Source organism: Ambystoma mexicanum, chromosome 4q, assembly GCF_040938575.1.
Source record: "Ambystoma mexicanum isolate Mex_15411 chromosome 4q, UKY_AmexF1_1, whole genome shotgun sequence".
NCBI classification, from domain to species: Eukaryota; Metazoa; Chordata; class Amphibia; order Caudata; family Ambystomatidae; genus Ambystoma; species Ambystoma mexicanum.
The window spans coordinates 1112642493-1112666287 of record NC_090928.1 but is presented as its reverse complement, the minus strand read 5'-3'; the positions used below and the strand labels follow the sequence as shown (position 1 = coordinate 1112666287).

Here is a 23795-nt window from a genome sequence, read left to right as displayed (position 1 = left end):
ATTGGCGATTCCTAGGTACGGAAATCATTCCTGACTTCTTGCACAGCACTGGCCTGGATCAGAAAAGGTGCATAGGCACTGATGCCGTCACTTTGGGGCTAGACAGAACCGTTTTTTTAACGGCTCACAATGGGCTCTGAAAGCTCCTAAGGCCAATGACAGAATTGTTGGGGTGAGGGGCTGTCTTAATTTTGTGTTAGGTGCATTCTCCCAACGCTAATGTATGCAAGAGGCTTGGCCAGTGTATTATTTGCACTGTCGCTCCCTACTAAAACCTGCGTCACCTTTGTAAATTAAATAAGGTGACATTTGCATTTCTCAAAGTAACACAAATAAAACAAGCACACTCTGTGATCATTTATTTATTTTTTATTTTTTTAAATTTATTTATTTATTGAATATAGTTGAAATTACATCAACTTTTTCAATTTATACAGATTAGAAAAATTCATAAGCATAAAATCTAGTTAAGAAAACCATATAAATTCATAACATACTGTACAATCATCATCATTCTAGGTTCAAGGCCTGTAAAAAATTAATCGTTGCAATTCTTATACTCATACATTCAGTGGCAGCCAAGGCGACCCATCTATTTTTTGGATCAAGTTGTGCAAAGTATGCAAAATGGTTAACAAAGTGCAATTTTCTTAAGGTACTAAGTGCTGGACATTCCAATATTAAGTGTTGAAGAGATTCTACAATCATAACATTTTTACAGAACCGACACCAGTTAAGGTCAGAGGAGATTTGTTTCCTTCTTCTTTTGATCTCGCGGGTGGGCCAGATGTTAAACCTCAACCGAAGAATGGCAGTTCTTAAAGCAGCAGATGGTGCTAAGCATAAATAGGACGCAATGTTTTTAAAACGTTTTGGACCAAAGATTGTAGGATCAAAGTCTTTATAGGTTAGACACTGAGTTCTGGTGTCAATCCAGTCCATCATATACACCTTCTTCTTCGCAAGCTCTGGATGAGCAATAAGAAGTTTAAGTGAAATGTCGGCATGTAGCATGATTGTTAATATTTTCGTAGACCAGTATTTCGGAAACATTTCTGTAGAATTGAGCAGGTACCTTGAAATGATGGATAATGTAGAGTTACCATATGTAGATAATAAACATTTGCGAAATAAGGCACATAAGCGCCAGTTATATAATGCACTTAGAGAAATTAATCCCAATTCATATCTTATTAACACACCTGGAATACATTGAGGTAGATTTAAAATTGCACGCCAAAACTTGGCTTCTAATAGATTCAGAAACCCTATGGGGACAATTAGTGTTTCCAGACCATAAAGGATGGTTGCTACAACATTCTGGTCCCAATAAGTAATGGCCGCTTTGATGGAAAATTTACCATATTTAGAAGTGATTACTCGTGTCTGACGAATTGCCGTGGTTAACTTCTGCTTAATTTTATTTAGATGTGAGTCTAACGTTGGGCTGCCCTCAAAGATAAGGCCCAAATAAACATAATTTGGTACCGTCTTTAAGGGGATCCCCTCGATCTGCCAGTTCATTAAGTGTTTGCGTGAGCCTTTAGGAACATACGCAACAATTTGTGTTTTACTCGTGTTTACTACTAATTCGTTTTCTTTGAAATAAGAGCATAGAGCTGACAGGAGATTGTGTAAACCACTTGAGGTTTTTGATACCAACACAAGATCGTCCGCATACCATAATGCACAGATTTTTACATTGTTCAATTTAGGAGCATCAACAATTACTTTATAAAAAATGTCACATACATCATTAATGAAAAAATTGAATAAGGCAGCCGCTAAAATGCACCCCTGTTTCAGCCCTCTATACGTTGGAATTGGGGTTGATAGAAGCCCCTCAGAGTTTAGCCTTACATAAACCTTGGTTTGTGAGTGGAGGGCAAAAATAATGTCAATAGGAGTAGATGGGCAGTCCGCTTTGACTAACTTATCTATAAGTTTTGGTCTTGAGACCGAATCAAATGCGGAATGAAGATCTACGAACGCAAAATATCTGGCTTGCTTCTTATGGATTGCTTGTTGTTTTATAGCATTTAAAGTAATTAAATTAACGCCCGTGCACAGCCCTGCCACGAATCCAGTCTGTGCTGGGTCACGTTGATTTACTCTATTTGACCAAGCATTAAAATCTCTTAGCACCAGTCTACAAAAAAATTTTCCCGGCACATCTAGTAACGTTATTGGACGATAATTTTTCGGGTTCGTTCGATCACCTTTTTTATAGATTGGAATGATTACAGAAGAACGCCATGATTGCAGAATATTTTTAGTTTGTAATATATGATGAAAAGTATTATTCAAGATTAGTGCCCACTCTGTTATGTTTTGTTTGAGCATTACATTGGTCAGCCCATCCAGGCCTGCCGCTCTAGATGATGAAGAGGCTTTGATGAAGGATTGAATAGTACATTTTGTACAATGTAAAGACCAACTGTTTACAACGTTACTATTGTGGGTATAGTGGTTCATCATAGGATCATCGTATAAGGATGAAAAATGTGTAACCCACATCGATTCAGATACGCCGTTAAGCTGCACATGGGCTTGGATGAGATGTTACATTTATTCAGCAGCTTCCAGATTAAGGCTGAATTTTTACCACGGCAAGCTGATAGAAAGCATTCACTATCTATTTGATACAAAGTAGCTCTCCTTGCTCGAATCCAGTTTCGATATCTCGAAAAAGCATTTTTAACTGCCTTAATTCAATCAATTAATGGTAATTTCTGATAAATTCTGATCTCTCTTCTGTAGGCTTTCTTTCGTTCACAGAGAGCTAGATCAAAGCCATGAGCATGTCTTTTAACTGGTTTACTACGAGCAGGAAAAAGATTCGCGAAGGTGCTTAAGATATCTATATAAGAACCAGGCTTGGGTGAGCTTTGATTTTTTAAAATAGCATCATTCAAGGCTAGTAGTTTGTTGGCAGACCATTTGAATCGATTTCTGCCATTGTTAACAGATAAAATATGTTTATAGTACACTGCAGTTTTCGTGTGATCACCACTTTCCACCGCCCAGTATAAGGATAAGAGGTGGTGATCACTGGATGTCTGTTTGATTATAACAAATTTGCTAGTGTTCGTAAATATGGAATTCGATACAAAGATATAGTCGATGGTAGATTTGGAGGAGCCTCTTTCCCAAGTATTCATAGGTGGGATATCACCTGTAATTGCACCATTAACCAACTTTAAACCATGATCTTCCACAAAGGAATTCCATCTTGCACCTTCTCGAATCCAATTCCTCTTATTCGAATAAAAACAGGAAAAATTCAAATCACCCATTAACAATATTCCAGAGATATTAATTTGATTTGAGATAAGTTTGAAAATACAGGAAAGGGCATCATAAAAGCTATCATCAGTGATGCCTACCGGGTTTCTATAAAGATTAATAAGTGCATATGTCTGTGAGTTGAAAAGGATCTTAACCAATTGGATGAATTTATTTGGTGTTTGCCAGGGGAAGATTTTCAATCCCCTGCTCACTTTCACTGCTACTAACAACCCGGCTGTGGGTCTACCTTTACCACCATGAGCTGCTGGCAGTAAACTAATCTCATGATCGTCCCATATGGGAGGATTTAGTAACCATGTTTCTTGTAGGGCCACAATATCATGACTATTCAATCCATTATCTAAATTCCACTGCAAATGAGAGTAACCTCTGGTATTCCAACTAGCAAGTGAAAGAGTATTGGTGGAGATGGTTGCTCATGGTTACGAACAGATATTGGGTCCCACATTGGGATCTGATGACGAGTGATTGATACAATAATTGCAGGCACATGAGGGTTCGAAATTTGTGCCACCAATAGACTTATTACCATCGGTCACCTCAGATTGCTGGCGTGCTGGGTCTTGAGCTAACAAGAAACCCAGATTAAACAATTCCATTCTGACATGCCATAGTGTATTACGAACAATACCAGACTTTATCCAAAGCCTAACGATGGAAAGGTTCTTGTCACAAAGAAACTCAACTTGGTCCACATCTGATGAGGAAATGGCTTCCAGTCCCTCTATATCTCCAAATATGTTGAAGACACTGGCACGACATAAATCATACTTTGGGAAGGACCCATCACGACATTTCAGGATCAGAGTATGATACTGGTTAAGATTCTTTGAAAATGCAGCACTGTCGTCATTTATGTAGCGTTTATTACTGCCATTGCGTATATTCATGTTACTCCTGTTTCTATCTTTAGGTTGATCTTGAAGGTGCTGCCTATTAGAAGAAAGAGGCATGATTTTCGTACAATTATCAGATCTGTTTTTGAAAACTCGGGCCTCATTTTGCGAGTTTTTATTAACATTATGTATATGAGGGAGATGTTCAAAGACATGTGGAGCTTCAGGTAGCACTTCTGATATTCTATTAAGTAAATAGGAATCCACTGCAGTTCTTAAAGCAGTTAAACGGTCTTCCACTTTCGCTATCGGAGCGAGAGGGAGAGATACCTTGGCCGCATCTGTCGAAACGACATCATTTTGGACAGCTAGTGTCGTTTGTACAATCGGGCAAGATTGTTTTGTCTGTATGTTATCAGGTTTGGATGTTAAAAGAAGGACCAGCTCATTCAAAGGATCATAATTGGGGGATGGCTTGAGAACTTCTGTTGGGATACTGTGAGGGGGTACAACCTGAGAGGAAGGAGGGATGTCTTGCAAAGCTTCATCTACACGCGTATTGCTGGTTATATCGACAGAGTCGGTATTAGTTATCTCATTGCCTATAACTGGCGAACCAACAGCACTGTGAGTAAGAGATTTCATGACATCTGACGAAAGAAGTATCTGAGGTATTTTTTTTAACTCCGATAGAGCTTTTTTATTTCTTTGTATAACTTTGGATGACAAAAGTTTTATTTTTCTATTATTTAACAAAGATCCTCCTACCTTTTGTGCATTTTGGGTGGTGTCTCCACGTGATTGACATGGTATAGATTGACCCACAGTTCTCACAGGAGAATCAATACTTATCCAAGATTCGTTAGGTTTTGCTGTGTCTTCTTCGTCAACACATTCAATAGGACGAATAATTTTAGCAAACATTGGTAAGGCAGGCGTAATTGTTAGAGGATCTTGGATCATACTCTCTAAGTGTGATATGCGCTGAAAAATAGATGGTCCTGAGTGTACATTTGAACCTTGATAAGCTGACCAGTTGGATTCAAGCTGTACAATTCTTTGCTCCAGATTTACTAAAGAAAGCTCTTTAGAACATTTAAGTGAGGTGTCTCTCATCCAGTCACTTATATGATTTATCTTGTTGGTTTGGACAGCTAGCTTCTGATCTAAGGAATTAAAAAGCTTGAATAGAGTAGCCATAGTAGTATTAATAGCCCCCAAGGTAACTTCTAATAAGACAGGATTCGGTAAAGATATAATTGGTTGTCGTTTCTTATTAGAAGTTTGACAGCGACAAGGGGTAGGTTGCAGAAAAGAGATCTCCTCATCTTGTCTTGTTGAATCCATGGAACAAGCCTGTGCATAATCAGTCATGATCGAAACTCTTGAGCTTTCAAGGTCTCTACATTCAGGAGGACTTTGTGAGGGGGCTGAAAGAGACTTGTTATTAGAGGCATGTCCCACGTCTTCAATAATTACTGAAGCCAATGTAACATTCTCCAATAGTGAATTTTGTGATGTTTTTTGGCATTCATTTGTCATCACATCAGAGTCTAGAGATGACTCTTCTAAAACAGTGGTGAAAATTTGCATAGGTTTAATAATTTTAATCGGCGAATGGGGTACAGTTAGTAGAGTTTGATCTGATACGGAAGAGCTCAAAAGAGGAGCAGCTGCCTCATTATTTGGGTTGGGAGTTTGTATAGGGATCAAATCATTTACATCACCATTAGGTAGTAAAGGATCTGCACTGATCGGTGCAGAAGAAGCAGAATCAGTCAAATTAGAGATTATTAAAACCTGTGATTTTTTTACATAAAAATTGCGAATGTCATTTGAATTTTTATTGATTGGGGTTAAAGTGATGTTTTTTTTTGATGTGCGAATTGGACTTTTGGTCTTTTCCTGTGATGTAGGAAGGTTTTGGTTAATGGGGGTTTGAGGGAGCAGCGCTGAGTCCAGTATATTAGGCATGATAGATGATGGAGTAATCATTGAGTCTCTAGTTATCTCTGATGGCATGCCTGTTCTTAGGGTGAACATAGAATAACATATAAAAAACACTTTCTTTCTTGAGTAAAAACACTATGTAGTCTTAAAGATATGAAATGACAACCTAATATGTTAATAGTTTTGATATCTAGAAGATTCCTGAGTTCGCCACAGTGCTTGGTTCGGAAACCTGGAATGATTGATAACGTTGGTTTTTAACAGTACCTTATGTGAGGGATTCTCTCTTATAACCATCCGCCAAACAGCCGCACAACAGCCAAAGGGCTTGTCCCCACCGGGCTTAACGCCGCAAGGGTGGTTAGTCCGTGAATAAGAGGACCTTCAAAGTCACGTGATCCGTGACGTGACCGCAGTCAGGTCCGCCTCCTCCAGGAAGCAGTAGAGCCCTCGGCAAGAGCCTCGCTCGCAGTGCCGAGGGGGCAAGGTATGCTGGAGTAGCAGCCGTTGGAGCGTGGAGCGTTTAAAAAGTGAGACGCTCCTTCAAACAGTATGAAACACCGCGCACGGGCGGTCAGTTCGTGAATAAGAGGACCTTCAAAGTCATGTGATCCGTCACGTGACCGCAGTCAGGTCCGCCTCCTCCAGGAAGCAGTAGAGCCCTCGGCAAGAGCCTCGCTCGCAGTGCCGAGGGGGCAAGGTATGCTGGAGTAGCAGCCGTTGGAGCGCGGAGCGTTTAAACAGTGAGACGCTCCTTCAAACAGTATGAAACACTGCGCACGGGCGGTCAGTCCGTGAATAAGAGGACCTTCAAAGTCACGTGATCCGTCACGTGACCGCAGTCAGGTCCGCCTCCTCCAGGAAGCAGTAGAGCCCTCTGCAAGAGCCTTGCTCGCAGTGCCGAGGGGGCACGGTATGCTGGAGTAGCAGCCGTTGGAGCGCGGAGCGTTTAAACAGTGAGACGCTCCTTCAAACAGTATGAAACACCATTATCATTATCATTTATTATTGGCATTCTATTTAGTAGATGTGGCCCACATTGTTTGATGTCATTTGAATTCGTTATATTTAATCATATTTCATCCTTAACAAATATGAACTGTTGAAGCAAAATGGAATTACTTAGATGTATAAAAACATTTGCAACGTATTATCTATCATCTGCCATTACACCACTGTTAACTAAAAACTGTTATCATCTATCTAACCTAGTCCATTACTTCTACATCAAGCTCTAAGTGTTGACTTTATTGGGTTTTTTGTCAGGGCGTTTCCACAGTCAATTTGGAAACTACAACACAATCCTTAGACCTTACTTCTAACATGCGTCCATGTTGCTGATAACTCCCTGGGCCACAGCTGACAAACAAGGTGGGGGGGCTCTCTTTCCTTTTTCCTCAGAATGAGCAGATTGTGCCAAAGCATATAAACAGCTTGGCACTACCCACAGCCACTACAGCACATGTCCCTGAAGACTAAGATGGCGAAGGCGAAGTCTAAGATGGCGCTGGCCGTACAGAGGTTATAAATACATCTTGGCATTGCTACCTCTTTTTTTCTTTGAACGCATTTCAACAAATTGTGTTTACGCTCAGCACAAGAAAGCAGATAAACGACATTGGAATGTAATCCTTACAGAGCCCCATATTCCAAGAATTCCATTTCCATGGAGGGTCAGCCAAAGATGCCAGGGGACGAGAGAGCTGCAGGGGGGTGGGAAAGACCAGGGGTGGAAAGAGCATGGGAAAACGAGGGAGAGTCAATGGAGGGTTGAAAAGTTAAAAAGACGGGTCACTGGCAGGAGCACAATGTTATGCTAACTTCTGATGTGATTGCTGAATTTGCATAGAAGTCGGTGAAGTGTGTCCAGAGGTCAACATGGCTTTTCCTGTCTTTCCTTGCTACCTTGTGAGAGGGATTCAGCACACATTGTGAAGTTAACCTCGTTTCTCTGTGGTAAGCCATGGGCCACCATGGCTTGCCTGCGATCATTGCCAGGCTTTTCCTCTGCGTGCTCATGTTCGTGTGGTAACTGAATTTGAATCATTGAGCATGTCAATAGGCCTCATTATGCGTTTGGCGATGTGGCCAAAAACAGTGGTAAGGCAGTGGTAACAAAGTTACCACTGCATTACTCCAGCATTACCACACCCGCAAACTATTGGTTTGGAGGTAAGGTGGAGGAAAAACCTCCAGCAAAATGCTGAGGGTAATTCCTCCACCTTACTGCCAAAAACCGGCCATTTTGGCAGAATTGCCAACGGTGGAATTACTGCCGGTAGTAATTCCACCAAAATCCCCATGGAGTCCTGTGGACTCCATAAATGGGCGCTAACACTGCCACTTTCGGGGGTAATTCTGTCGGACCTAGTGGAGGTAATGGTAAGTCTGTTTGGTGGGATCTCTGAGGATTTACTGCCGAAGTAGCAACAAACTCATAATGAGGCCCAATGCCTAGTATGGGGTCAATCCCCAGGAGCGCAGAGAACTGTCAAAATAGGCAGCTACTGCCCCTCCCCCCAATTTCTTACCCACCGGATTTAGCCACTACATTAACCAATTATAATCATAGGATGTTCTAAAAGACCGAGACATGAGATGAACTATTGGAATCACGACAGTGCATGAAAAATGGAGGGACCCGTTGATATTAGGTATGGACCATGACAGTAAAACATGGGGTACTACAACATTGCAGCATCAAGCACTTAGACATTTAATTATCATATAATTATTACAACTGAATTACAGTCCACAGTGTCCCTTGTCTTTTAAATAGAGACATCTTCAAAGAAACTCCTCTAATTGCATCCAAGCAACAGAGAAACCTAACACCGTTTTTGATCAGGAGCACATTTCCGCTACATCAAAAACAAAGAAGACCTGGAAGATACCCTTGCAACATCTGGAGATGCAAAACACGCCAACACATCTGCACAGATAAGGCCACAACACCCCTGCAGAAGCGAACAATAAAGATACAAGGGACACTCTACTGCAGATCATCCAATGTTGTGTACCACAGCCAGTGCAGAAAATGCATTCAAGGGGATTGCGTGGGTGAGACCTGCAAAGAGCTGTGTGAAAAGATGAAGCTGCATAGATACACCATCTCAAATCGCAAAACAGAAACACTGGTGGGTCGACATGTCACACCGAATGGGCTTTCATTGCAGGAGCTATCAGTGATGGGGTTAAAAGGAGGCCTCTTGATTACCACACACAGAAGGACGTGGGAGCTCAAGTACCTGAAGATGCTTAACCTGAAAGACAGTGGCCTGAACATAGGTATTAGATTCATGGCACACTATGGCAACTTTGAGCCCAGGTTCAGCAGGGCATTCACATCAACAAAGTCAGAAGACCCTCCTCCAGCACCATTTCTCACCAACAGCTGCCAGCCACTACTGTTCAGGATCCCTAATGTGTGTGGGGCACAGGACACCCACACCTCAATTCTTGGGCATATAAGCTCAAATGTTTGGCACCCATTACCGAGCATGAGACAAGCTGAGATACCAGTTGACACTGCACAATCCAAAAATGGGTTATGTTTTTTCATTTGCCACACTGTATGCAAGCCAGGAAGACCTTGTGAAGCTTCAGGCATAGTAAAGGAACAAAGGAGGCTGCATCAGTGAAACCTCAAAGCACATTATTGTAGTGCCAGATTGCATACCAGCTAGGCTGCTGTGTTGAAATCACTAAATGCCTTGATGCTACTTACAAGCTGCAAAACACTTTTTTTTGACTCTGTGATTAAAATGCAAAGTGATCCCGTTTCCCAATTATGCATTTTTACACCTCTCACTTCAATACAACTTTTAAAATCAGCAATTTTAGGAAGCTAGCAGGGCCCACCTTAAGACTGCTTGCACCTGGGTCCTGACACCTTGGTCCTGCTCTTGCTAAAGAAAGCCTCATTAGACCCAACCATCCCTACTAATTACAGGCCGATTACCACGGCCCCATTTCTCTTAAAAAAATTAGATAAGGCGGCATACTTCCAGATAGCGCACCATCTGGACACTAATAACCTCCTGGGACTAAGACAAGCAAGCAGGCTTCAGACCACTTCATGGTACTGAAACCGCACTGAAATGCAAATTGACTCACTCGAGGACAAAAGGCAATGTGCCCTGCTCCTCCTACTAGACCTATCGGCTGCCTTCGATTTGGTGGACCACTCTATTCTCTGTAAGCACTTGTCTTCTGCGGCCAATTTCTCACATGAAGCCTCCGGCTGGATCACACCCTTGGTCAACAATAGGTCTATGAGGGTCTTCTCTCAGTCGGCAGCCGCTGACCGATCCCCAATCACTTGTGGTGTACCCCAGGGCTCATGCGTGTCCCCCACCATGTTCAATATATTTACAAAGCCCTTATTTGATAAACTGGACCCTCTGGGGATCATCTACACTAACTACGCAGATGATACCCAGATACTCCTACCTCTCTCAGGTGACTATGACCTAGATCTAGCCCTCTTGAACAAAATATACCAAGTCATTCAGGCATGGATGGCAGACCATGGAATATGCCTGAATGACGATAAGACTGAAATCCTAATCCTAGGTGCTCCAGCCCACCTTAATATACTTGACTCGCAGTACACTGCGTGCACTGTTGATGGCATCACCATCAAAGTGGCTAAAGGGACCAAAACATTAGGCTTCTACTTAGACTCTGCCCTAAACATGGGTAAGCAAGTCCTCTGCTACAGCGTACACATGTAAGCTGATTCATGCTTGTAAACCCTACCCATCCGCCAAGAGCTGCACCACCCTAGCGAGAGCTAAAATATTGTCGAAACTCAGCTACTGCAACACACAGGAGCTAGAAAACAGACCACTGATAAACTACAAATATTACAAAATAATGCGCTGAGATCTGCACTCAGCATTCCCAAGAGAAAACATATTTTTGCAGCCAGAAGAGAAACCAAATGGCTTCCCACTAAAGACAGGATTCTATTCCAACTAGTTTCAATCACCCATAAATGTCTAAACGATGCTGCCCCACAGTGCGTCCAAGAAAGAATGATCAGAAAATCTTCATCTCGTCCCACACGAGCTGCCCCACAGTGCGTCCAAGAAAGAATTATCAGAAAATCTTCATCTCGTCCCACAAGAGCTGCCCCACAGTGCGTCCAAGAAAGAATGATCAGAAAATCTCCATCTCGTCCCACAAGAGCTGCCCCACACTGCGTCCAAGAAAGAATGATCAGAAAATCTTCATCTCGTCCCACAAGAGCTGCCCCACAGTGCGTCCAAGAAAGAATGATCAGAAAATCTCCATCTCGTCCCACAAGAGCTGCCCCACAGTGCGTCCAAGAAAGAATGATCAGAAAATCTCCATCTCGTCCCACAAGAGCTGCCCCACAGTACGTCCAAGAAAGAATGATCAGAAAATCTTCATCTCGTCCCACACGAGCTGCCCAATCTTGTAGTATCATAGTGCCCAGATTTAACCTGAAAGGAGCAGGGGGGGAACAGCTTCCCGGTCTTAGCCACCCAATACTGGAACGCACTACCCCTGGACCTCCGAACAGACCAAATCTTCCCAGGTTTTAGGGAAAATCTGAAAACCTGGTTGGTCTCTAATGACATCTGAATGTAACCTCCTTGTGCTGCAACTTCACTTTGTGCCATCCCGTATTGTTCTTTACCTGTAATCTTCATGTACTGTAAAAATAATTGTACCTGTAATTACCTTGCACTTTATATAAAAAAAACTGCATTATCTTGTCATGCCCAGATACCCCCGGGTGAGGAGCACCTTACAAATAAATAAACAAACAAACCTAACTTAATGGTTACATGTAAAAAGAATACGTTTTCCTCTCCTTGTTTCTGTTAAATGCATCTCTCAGGATGTAAACTGTTTTCAACCCCTTGTGTCCCCTGCTTCCAGGAAATTCTAGGGCCTTTTAGATAAGAAAGCAATTCCAGGCCCACGTTCCATTTTGAGAATGGTCTGTGCTACGGCTTGCCTTTGAAAATCATTTCACTTTCCAACATCGGATGAAGAGGTCTGTGGGACTATAGTAGCTAATGATTTGTTCCATATCTGCATAGATCTCTGCATAGATTTTTCAGTTAGTCCAATAAAAGGTTTCAAAATCTGCAACTTCTGTGATAGAAAAAGGCACCCCAAAAGAAACAAGAGAACCTTATTCGATGGGTCATTAACCCCTGTGAATGCGGCATTACATTTAATGGAGGCAGGGGACACACATAGTGGAGTCATCATAAGGCAAGACCAAATACAGAGCTGGAAATCAAAAGAAGTCCTGATGCATTCTGGGAAATTCTCAGGATAGATGGATCTGGTGTTCTTTGCCTGTTGCCATTTTCAACGAGCGTGCTGTATCTATTTATTTCCCTTGGACCATTGTATTTGCTCATTACTAGTCACACTCTAGTTTAACATCTGGGTGCCCATGGGATGGTTAAAGATGTCCTAATTCACGTAGGGAAACAATGAAGTCTTGGCACTCGCCCTCCGTCCTCTTTCCCTCACTGCACCTCTCTCTCTCTCTCTCTCTCTCTCTCTCCATGTCTGGAAAGTTGCATGACGTTCCAAATGTAGCCATTTCCATTCAAATTCCCATAGGGAGTTTTTACTCTCACCTACAGCAGAGAACTGTGGGAAAAGCTGGATTCTGGGCCCAGATTCATGCTTTTCTGGGTTTGGTGAAAATCTGTCCTACACCAAAAAGTGGTCTGAAAATACTGGTTTATTTCATCCTTTGTATACCCGGATGCTCTGGACCCTTTAACTGAAGAGAAGAATCTGCAGGGAGACCGCCCCAAAGCACGTGAAAATGTGGACATCTCAGAAGCCCCCCCCCCTTCTACTCCCTCTTCAACCTAATGCAAAGAAGGGTGATTACTAACCCTTCTGTACATTAGTGTACAAGGTGCTACACTGGAAAGATGCATAGAAGTGGCCCAAACAGGTATGCAACCTGATTTTTTTAACATTAGCAAAACATCACATGTGGATTTAAAATCCACAAGCATATTAATCTATTGGCCGTAAAACCCTTACCCTGCATACACCCAGACATTTCCACCTGCCGAGGTCTATGCAGAGGACAAGCACCAGTCATAATTGGCCTTGCAGGGACTGCGGAGCATGGGTAAGGGCATTGTGGGGGGCTAAAACCTTCCCGTGCATGGAATTACCCCCACAAATTCTAACTATCCCATAATTACAGTGAGGCTTGGGAGGGGGATCCAAGTTATGAATGTCTTTCCAAAGACGTTCCCCGTTCAATCAAACCTTCAGAACGTGCACTGTAGAAAACTTTCCAAAAAGCTATTGTAGCTACTTTCAATGTTTTTGGTAAGTTTTCTGAAGTTCAAGGGCTCGAAACAAAACTTTTCTCCTTCATGTTGTCATTTGGAAAATGTGCCAAAGTGTAGCACAAAACTGCCAGATGGATTGGCATGAAAGTTGGATGTGGATCTGGCAGGCAGGGGCGTGGGCTGGCCTGGCTGTAATGACTCCGGGCCATGGCCAGAGATCATGCCCAGCGGCCATTGAAAAGAGGGCCACCGTACTGTCTGCCCGGCACCTCTTGGAAAAGACAACGGGCCCCTGCACCATGGAGAGTTCAGGGAAGGCCACAGTCCCGAAGGCACGGCTGAAGAACATGCTCCAGCCACGGGTACACGTGGCATAGCCACAGGCCATGCCAAACATGCATTGCAGGGAGGGACACGGTACTGGCTGCCCTGTAGCTCTTGGGAAAGACAGCGGGCATGCACCATGGACATTTCAGGGAAGGCCACAGTACCGATGGCTCACAATATATCCCAGTATAATGTCAGTGTAAAAACAATGTCCATGCTGACTGCGCCAATATGTGGCAGTATTCCCACTTAAACATACCTGTGCTTGCTTTGCCCATAATGCCAGTAATGATACTATAAGAGCATATATAAATGTGGCTGTCAGCAAAATGGGCCAGTATCTCCACGCAAGAACATATATCATATTAGAACAATTGGAGTGGCAGGAGGGGACTGGCGAGGTCCAGCGCAAGAACTGGTAGATTGGGTTGGTTTGAATGGGCTGCAGGTGAGAGCATGTAGTGGGAACCTACCAAGTCACCCACTGGGTAAAGTATACATGAGAGGGTTGTTTGCATTCACACTGCGCGCACAAACGACAATTAAGTAAAATTGTTTGAAATTTTAATTGAAAAACAGTGCAGCCTGACACGTGTTTCGAGCTGAAAAGCTCTTCTTCTGAGGCTTCATATTGGCTACGCAATTGAAATGATAAAATACACATAGTATTGAATCATCCAATATATATAAATCCCAAACACAAAGACAAGGCACATTTGGTGGTTATTTAAGACCATTGGTGCAGGCCAATCAAAATTACAGGATATCATCATATTTGTTCATAAAAAAACATGTTGTCAAGTTATGCCAATTGAAAAAAGCATATTGAATGGCCAAATGTAGTTAGCGTATAAAAAAAACTGCTTCCGCATAAATTGGCCGACTGTGAAATACTTCTATTGTAAAAGCAAGAGGAAATATCGGGGCTGAGTACTACAAAAGGAAATACACCAAACACAGGTTTATAAAGATTCACAGATCTTTAATACTGCGCAGTTTACAAAGAACAAACAGATAGCTATCTGGCCCTCAGTACATCACAGTGAGTACCAGCCCTTCAGTGTGAGGAGTGAGAGGTACTGGACAGCTGGACATTCGTACATTTATACAATTTCAGTAATAATATCCAGCCCCTCTACAAGTTAATAATCAGTGGTCTAGAGTTCGTGCCGAGTTCACTTATGGCTTATACAACAATTTGCACACGGATTATCTTTGGTTTACGTTCAAACAAGTTACAATGGCAAAGTGTATTCCTGGATTTAGCAGTAAGCCTTAGTACATATCCCTTCACAATGCAGTTCAGCAAGTGTCCACGCTCGACATTTGCTTTGTATTGTCTTCGATGTATATTCTTGGATGAGGCTTATTGGTCCAGACAATCCTAAAACCACAAGTCATGTATGGGACAAGGTCTCATTACCTAGTCTAAGCATTCGGCCCGCAGACAGTCTAACCATTAACTTGGGTACAAGGGTCGGGAAGGCTCGGTTACAAGTTGGAAACACAGTCCACCATTTTAGAACATAGAATTACATATGAACAGAAATCAAAATGGCGGATGATCCTAAAATGGCGGCGAAGTCGATCCAAAATCGAAACTTTGCAACGCGGTTTTCTTCGCAGAGAGACTACGCTTAGGCCAATATACATTAGAAAGGAGGCACAATACGATTTCCCGTTTAACACTATCAAGTGTCTGGCAAGTAACAGTAGAGCAACTCACATCCTCCATGTACTCTGGTTCGGAAGCTGAGGCATCCCAAAGATTATTCAAGATGAACAAATTAGGCTTGGACAGTCGCTCGTTAACTTTGTTGAAATCTTTTTTGGTGTGTTCATGAGTGTTATGATTAACTTATTATATAATTGCAAACAAAAGTGTCCCTCTAATCTAGTCACCTGGGCATTTTTCATGTCGGGTTCCCGAATGGACCACGAACATGTTTTCAAGTATATTTCTTTAACTGATCTTACTCTGTTTACTTTTCTTCACATGTGTATATTTAGTATATACTCACTTTTTTCTAACAAACTTATTTTAACTTTTACCAGCACATGCCTGCAAATTGCACTCAAATTGCACTATTCAGAATTGAGTTTAATGAATTCCCAACGCTTACCAAAGCAAGTTTCCTTTTTCTAACGCAAAAAACGCATACTGCCAAGATGGCGGTTCGAATGGGACACATCATTATACAGCCGAATGGCTCAGCGCATCCCTGACTTTATAATATCCAGCGCGGGCCGCTCTCGGTTGGCTCCAGTTCCTTCCCTGCAGTGGAGACGCTGGTAAGTGCAGCTCTTTCACGCAGACCCCTAGATAGTCTATGAGGGTCTTCGCGAGTACATTAGATTGTCTAGAAGGGTTTAATTTACCTGCTACTTAGTGTGATTGTTCTTTCCTTCTCCTCTCGGCTTTAATGAATGCCTACCAAATGAACACTTGGCATGATCCGTAACTTCGTCCAGACATACCACGTTCAATTGAGTGCCTGATTTGCAACAGCAATGATATAGGTACGTTTTTATCCATTCCTTATTATTATAAGAAATGAATGCATGCACTTGCATGGACAGACAATTAACCGCTTAAAATTACAACAATGTGCTAATACAATCCAATTCGATTTTCAGTGGAGCCTGTGATCTGTCATAATATTTACTAGAGCTTTACATCAATACATGGGTAAGTGAGTTACATTACTCACCTCATTGTTACGTTTAGCACCACTTGGATTATAGATTTTTATACAAAAAATGTGTGTCTCTTTAGCGACCTGTACCATAAATTATTTTACTAACTTAGTGTTGTGAAGGCACCTCGCGGAGACAGGTAAGACTTTTTCATTAAGGATTTATTCAGGTTAAGAGGCAAAAGACCCCCAGCACATCAGTAACATCTGATGTAGGCAAAGGGCTCTCTCCAACTGACAAACATAGAATGCTGGGGAAGGAACACATAGCTGGGTGCTCTATGACATCATCAGAACCAGGCAGCATTGACACTTCTAGCCATTAGCATTGCATGATGTCTCCCCTTCCCCAGTCATAACAATTATAACAACAAAGCGTAACAATAACTTCACAACACATCTCCCTCTTTTTCATGTAAGATTTCCACCAACTCTTTTCATCTTACACATGACATCTTTTTACAGTAGCGATACGGCCTTTATTCCAAACCTGACCGCCTGCTACACGCACCGCACCTTTCAACACCGCCACAACTCTAACTGGGTCGGAATACAACAAGTCACCCTTCTTTCTCACCACTCCCTTCTTAATCCTCACCCAGTCGCCGCACTCCACACGCAATTCCTTCTTTCCTCTCCTACTATTTTCACGCATGACCCATTCAGTCTTCTTCTTCTTGAGGGACTTCCTCACCTCTTCAATGACCACATCAGACTCCCTGCTCCTGCCTAACCACGGCGGACACGCCATGGAGTAAGGTCTTCGACCCCTCATAAGTTCGAACGGACATAAACCGGTGGTAGCATGAGGTGCCATACGCAATGCCCACATCCTATTCTGTATAGTTGCCACTTTGTCAAATCCACACTCTTCCCCCATGCGAATGCTCTCCATGACACATCTGTTCAACCTCTCAACCACTCCATTAGTTTCAGGATGGTACAGAGCTGCGTTCTTATGGTCCACACCACACTTTTCCAAATACTTGGGAAAACATCCACCAGTAAATTGCGTCCCGTTGTCTGTGAGGACACTTCCCGGGAGACCCTCACTTGCAAATATCTCCTGCAAAACCTTAATCATACTTACTCCTGATATCTCCCTCACAACTTTGAACTCTACCCACCTAGAGAACAAATCAACAACTAGAACCACAAACCTTCCCCGACCATATCCTAGATCAACAGGTCCTTATATGTCCATAGCCACCTCACTCCAAATCTTAGATGGAACACCAACATCAATTAATGGTTGCTTTTTGGCCTCTACACCCTTCCCACTTCTTATACAAAATTGGCACTCACTCAAACGGGCTTCAACTTCTTTATCAAAACCTGGCCACCAGTAATCTGTCCTCAATACTCCTTTTGTTTTTGCAACACCAATGTGTCCACTGTGCGCTAGATCGATAATCTTTCCTCGAATGCCCACTGGTACTACTGCCCTCTTCCATCTAAATAATATCTCATCCGCAACAGACAATTCATCCTTCACTTCCCAAAACGGTCTTTCTTCCTCCAATAAAGTTGATTTATTGGGCCAAACAGCCGCGACCACATACGATATCACCTTACTGAAAATCATGTCCTTCTTTATCTCATCCAACCATTCTTGCTTGGATACAATGCCTTCCGTACTCACAAACACCATCTCCATGTTATCATCTTCGATCCTATCCTGGGAACTAACCTTTACTCTAGACAAATTGTCCGCCAATATGTTCTCTCTTCCGGGAATCACCTCCATAACAAGTTTGTGGGCTTGCAACCTGGTGACCCATCCGGCCACCCTTCGTGAAATTTTGTCCAGACCTTTCGTCTCAAAGATTACTTTCAACGGTTTGTGATCCGTCCGGATCACAAATTCCACACCCCAGACAACATTTTTAAATCTCTCTACAGCCCAATAACATGCAAGAGCTTCCTTTTCCAGAACTGAATAACGTATTTCTGCACCTTTTAGGCCATGAGAAGCATGTGCTATGATGACTTCCGAACCATCATCTTGTTTCTGTGCCAACACAGCTCCCAGACCGCCCTCACTTTCATCTACTGTAATGATAGACAATTTTCTAGTATCAAAACATCCCAAAGGTTTTGCCATATCTATTTCTTCTTTGATTCTCGAAAATTCTACATCACACTCAGGACTCCATATGAAATCAGCACCTTTCCTCAATAATTTCCTCATCTCGATAACTTTCGTGGCCTAGTTTTCCACGAATTTTTGATAAAACTCTGTCATACCTAAAAATGAACGACGTTCACTTTTTGTGGTAGGTTTCTCGATTTCCTTTATCGAGTTAATGATACTTTCCTTAGGTTTCACCCCCTGAGATGACACTTCGTGACCCAGATAATCCACCTTAGATACTGCAAACTTACACTTCTCTTCCCTTAACGTAATGCCTCTCTCTTCAAGGACTCTCAATACATCATTCAAACTCCTGTCATGTTCTTCCAACGTCTCACCGCATATCAGTACATCATCTTGGAAACAAAATACTCCCTTTACAGATCCAAGCAAACGGTCCATAATCTTTTGGAACACTGATGAAGCGGACGCTAACCCAAATAGCATTCTTCTGAATTGAAAAACACCCTCGTGCGTAATGAAAGCTGTAACTTTCCTACATTCTTCCGTCAGCTCAACCTGGTGGTATGCAGACGCCATGTCAAGCTTGGAAAATATCTTCCCCTGGCCCACCATGGTTAACATCTCCCCCATGTTCAGCAAAGGGTGCCTGTCGACCATCACACACTTGTTGAGCTCACGCATGTCAATGCACAACCTCAAATCACCAGAACTCTTCTTTACCACCACAACCGGTGACACCCACTCGACTACTCCTGCTCTCTCAATCACACCCATCTGTAGTAATTTCTTTAGCTCATTCTTCACACCTTCTCTCAAAGAGAAAGGCACCGGCCTGAGTTTAGCAACAACAGGCACACTACCCCTTTTTAGAACAATTTGGTGTTGAAATCCCTTCACCTTTCCCAAAGTTTTCTCAAAAACACCATTGTGGTCTGTTACATACTTATTTGTCTTACTGCACGACACAGACACTTGAAGCACTAGCTCAGGGTGATTGGGATCTAATCGAATAGCTAAACTCTTCTGTTCTCTCCATCCCAGCAATGATTGCCCTTTCTTGGTAACATATACTCTTACCCTACACTTCCTCCCTTTGAAATCGAAATCACACCATACATAACCTAGCAACTCAATGCGGTCCTGATTATACCCTCCAGGATTGATATCCGGCTCACTTAGTCGGGCCACTTCTCCGCACATCTCCTTCTCAAATACACTTCTGGACACTAATGAAATCTTTGAGCCAGAATCAGCCATCATAGAAACTTCATGACCATTCACTTTTATAACCGCATACAGTCGCTCGCAGTCATCACCATTTTCGCCCTCCATCACAACATTTACTGTATTAACAATGACATTCTGCTTTGGAATTATCACTTCCTCTTCTGACGATATTCCCTCTTCTTCCTCATTGACGTACAGGACCTTCTTTTGGCTGGATTGCCCAAATTGGTAGTTCTTACAGCAGTTAGCATAATGACCCTTCCTCTTACACTTAGCGCATGTTGCTTTACGGCCAGGGCACACAACTGATGAAGCAAAATGCGTACTAATCGCACATCGAGAACATAGTATGTCCTCTTTTCTCTCTGTCCTTTGCAATGGTTCTTGGTTTCTCTTCTCTTCCCCGACGACTTTGCTCGATTGCTTAGTTTTCCCCCTTCTTTTGCTTTTGTTATCCGCAACATTTAGCACCTCACTCTTGACTTCCTTGAGTTCGCTAGTTTCATTCTTAGATAATTTAGCGACACATGCCAAAGAGTGTTCCACGCGTTTAGCAAGATCTAGAACTTCATCAAGATTGGGGTCGTCCCTCAACCACAATTCTTCACGTATCTTATTAGATCTACAATGAGTCATGAACTGGTCGCGAATGTGTTCATCAAATGTTCCTTGAAACCTGCATGTCAACGCTAAATGTCGCAGAGCCGTTACATACTCTTCAACTGATTCGCCTTGAGCCTGCATCCTCATACGAAAATTGTATCGTTCCAATATCGTGCTGGTCTTGGGATTGAAATGTTTATCCAGCTTAAGTAGAGCCATATCAAATTCATTGGATACATCACCACCGCTGTCATCTCCCGTTAGCTGAGGTAGCGTTTCATATATTCTCTGCCCTTCGTATCCCAGAAAATGCAGCAACAAAGCCAACTTCCTTTCACCTGAGTACGATGTTCCCCCAGCTGCCTTCATGTAATGTAAAAAACCTTTACGCCACTGAGCCCACCGTATCTTTGCTGGACCTGGCACTGGCATGAATATTGGGGGACCTGCAATTCCAGGCAGACCTGCCATACTTCTGGGCGTGGACTATTTCGTGCTTGACTTTATTTTTCAATGAACTCCGGGATGTATGTAACTGCCCTCCTTGTGGTAGATCACATGAGCCTTTGGCACCCTCGGACCTATCACAAAAGTCTTGCACCACCTTGTCCTCAGATACACTGGTGGCTGGACACACTCCTTGTGACCGTCTTCATGAATTATTATTATTATTTTTTTTTTTGCTGCTTGTACCCCTTCTCCTTCTCCCACACTGAGCACGACTCAGACCACACAGGTACTTCCTGACTGGATCTCACGTGCGGACACCTCCTCCTCTTTGATATTTTTCTCCCACTTCCCTGCTCAAAATGGGTTTGGCCGGTGGTCCCACAAGCTGCTGTGCGGGTGAAAAACGTGCCGAAAACTTCAATAAGGTGCCTTCAAACTCTCCCTTCAATTTGCAACATACATGTATGTATCACCTTCAATGTCCCTTTTTATTTGTGGCCTTCCTTTCCCCCTTTCAAGGTGTCCCTTGGTGCTGAGTCAATGCAAAACGACGTTCGTTAATTTCCCACTATTTCTCGCACTGTGGATGAATAGAATGTCCGTTCTTCAATTTCTAGGGCTCTTATAGACTGAATGAGCCTGCGCCTGCTTGTAGCTGCGCTTCTATTACCGCGCTTACGGTAACTCTCCCACCTGGTGTACGCGCTGCTATTTCCCTCTTCCGGGACACGCGCAGGCCTCAGGTGGCGACAATCGGGTGCCGAGGCTCCAACTACAAGGCGGGCCTGACTTTGATCATCTCCGGAGCGCCCCGTCGCACGCAAATCGGCCTACAGCCGTAACGCGAACAGGGTGGGGAGCATTAGCTGCGCGGCAGCACTTACTTGGAAGTCAAAGGCGGCGATGCTGCTGTAGAAATGGGTGGCCGCTACCACACCAGGGATGGCGGAGCAGCCACTCTCTCACAGGAAACCAAAAGCAGGGAACACTTGGTTTAGGGAGAAAATGTGATCGCACGTTTCTGGATCACTGCTGCTGGGGTTCTTCGAGTCTTCAAACCTCCTGTCAAAATCCCATCCTCGTCGCCAATGTTGTGAAGGCACCTCGCGGAGACAGGTAAGACTTTTTCATTAAGGATTTATTCAGGTTAAGAGGCAAAAGACCCCCAGCACATCAGTAACATCTGATGTAGGCAAAGGGCTCTCTCCAACTGACAAACATAGAATGCTGGGGAAGGAACACATAGCTGGGTGCTCTATGACATCATCAGAACCAGTCAGCATTGACACTTCTAGCCATTAGCATTGCATGATGTCTCCCCTTCCCCAGTCATAACAATTATAACAACAAAGCGTAACAATAACTTCACAACACTTAGCATAAGTCTAATTGTATGACCAACATTGGAACACATGCTAATTTAGCGGCTTCTTTTTTCTTATTTGCTTCTGTCATTGCACCGACCATGAACTGGATATACGTTAACTACATTTGGCCATTCAATATCCTTTTTTCAATTGGCAAAACTTTACAACATGTTTTTCTATGTACAAATATGATGATATCCTGTAAATTTGATTGTCCTGCACCAATGGTCTGAAATAACCACCAAATGGGCCTTGTCTTTGTGTTTGGGATTTATATATATTGGATGATTCAATACTATATGTATTTTATCATTTCAATTACGTAACCAATATATAGCCTCAGAAGAAGAGCTTTTTAGCTCGAAACACGTGTCAGGCTGCACTGTTTTTCAATTAAAATTTCAAACAATTTTACTTAATTGTCGTGTGTGCGCGTAGTGTGATTGCAACCAACCCTCTCGCATATATCATATTAGCTTTGCTAATGCCAGTATGCTATGCCACTGTAAGAAAACATGCCCATTCTGGCTACAGCATTGCAGGCCAGTATCCCCATGTAACAGCACTCATAATGTTAGCTTTGCCAATAATACCAGTAAAAAGGCCATTTATTTATTTACTTGTAACGCACCGCGTACCTGCAGGTATTTCGGCACACAAAAACACAAAAATACAGGCATATATGACAGGACTCAACTGGGGCCTTCTTAATTATAGAGCCAGGATGTTATAACAAAGGTAAAGCTCTAAGTGAACAGACAGGTTTTTAATGTTAGGCAAAGGTCCTTGCATTTCTGTCCGGTCGTATGGTATAGGGTACTTGGCAGTGAGTTCCATACCTGTGCTGCCCGTACCGGGAAAGCCCTTTCTACGCCCTTGGTCCATCTGAATATGAGGATATTAATAAGTCCAAGGTTGGCATATCGAAGGGAGCGATGTGGTTCATACAAGGAGACACGCTCTCAGGTAAGCCAGTGCTTTGCCATACAGGCATTTGTGTACCAGAGACGCTATCTTGAAATGAATCCGGTCAGAGAAGGAAAGCCAGTGTGATAATTGTCTACCAGAAGATGCTCACGTCTAGGTATACCTTTGACAATGCACAAAACGTCATTCAGGAGGATCTACAGTTGTCGCATGCATTTTTTGCTATCCCCACTGGTAAGACATTACAATAATCAAAGCGTGAGAGGATAATGGCTCGAGCAATTGAGAAGCATTTAGCTTCGAAGATAAAAGGCTTGATGTTCTTCAGGAGTTTCAGGTAGTAGCAGCAGTTCATTGACATGTCATTGGTCTGACTCTCATCACTGACGGATGCATCGATGAAAACTCCCAGTGTCTTAACTTTACCAACTACTGGGATGGAGTAGTTCTTAATACTAAAGCATGAATACTCCTTCCCTAGTTTCGCTCTTGCCAAGGAGCTTCCGAATAGCAGAGGTTCGGTTTTTGCTCCATTCAAATAGATCCAATTCTCCGTCATCCAGTGCTCGACGACCCCATAGATGTAATTCGGATTCATAGAATCGATGTCATGATCCCAACTGATTTCCAGGATTAGTTGGGTATCATCTGTGTTATTTGTAAAAGAGATACCTCGGGTCAGACATATAGAT

General features: G+C 42.8%; 1 protein-coding gene across 1 annotated transcript in view; it reads left to right on the top strand.

The window, feature by feature from the left end:
• STUM (stum, mechanosensory transduction mediator homolog) overlaps positions 1 to 23795 on the top strand; it is a 396348-nt gene that overhangs the window by 225075 nt on the left and 147478 nt on the right. The window lies entirely within an intron of this gene.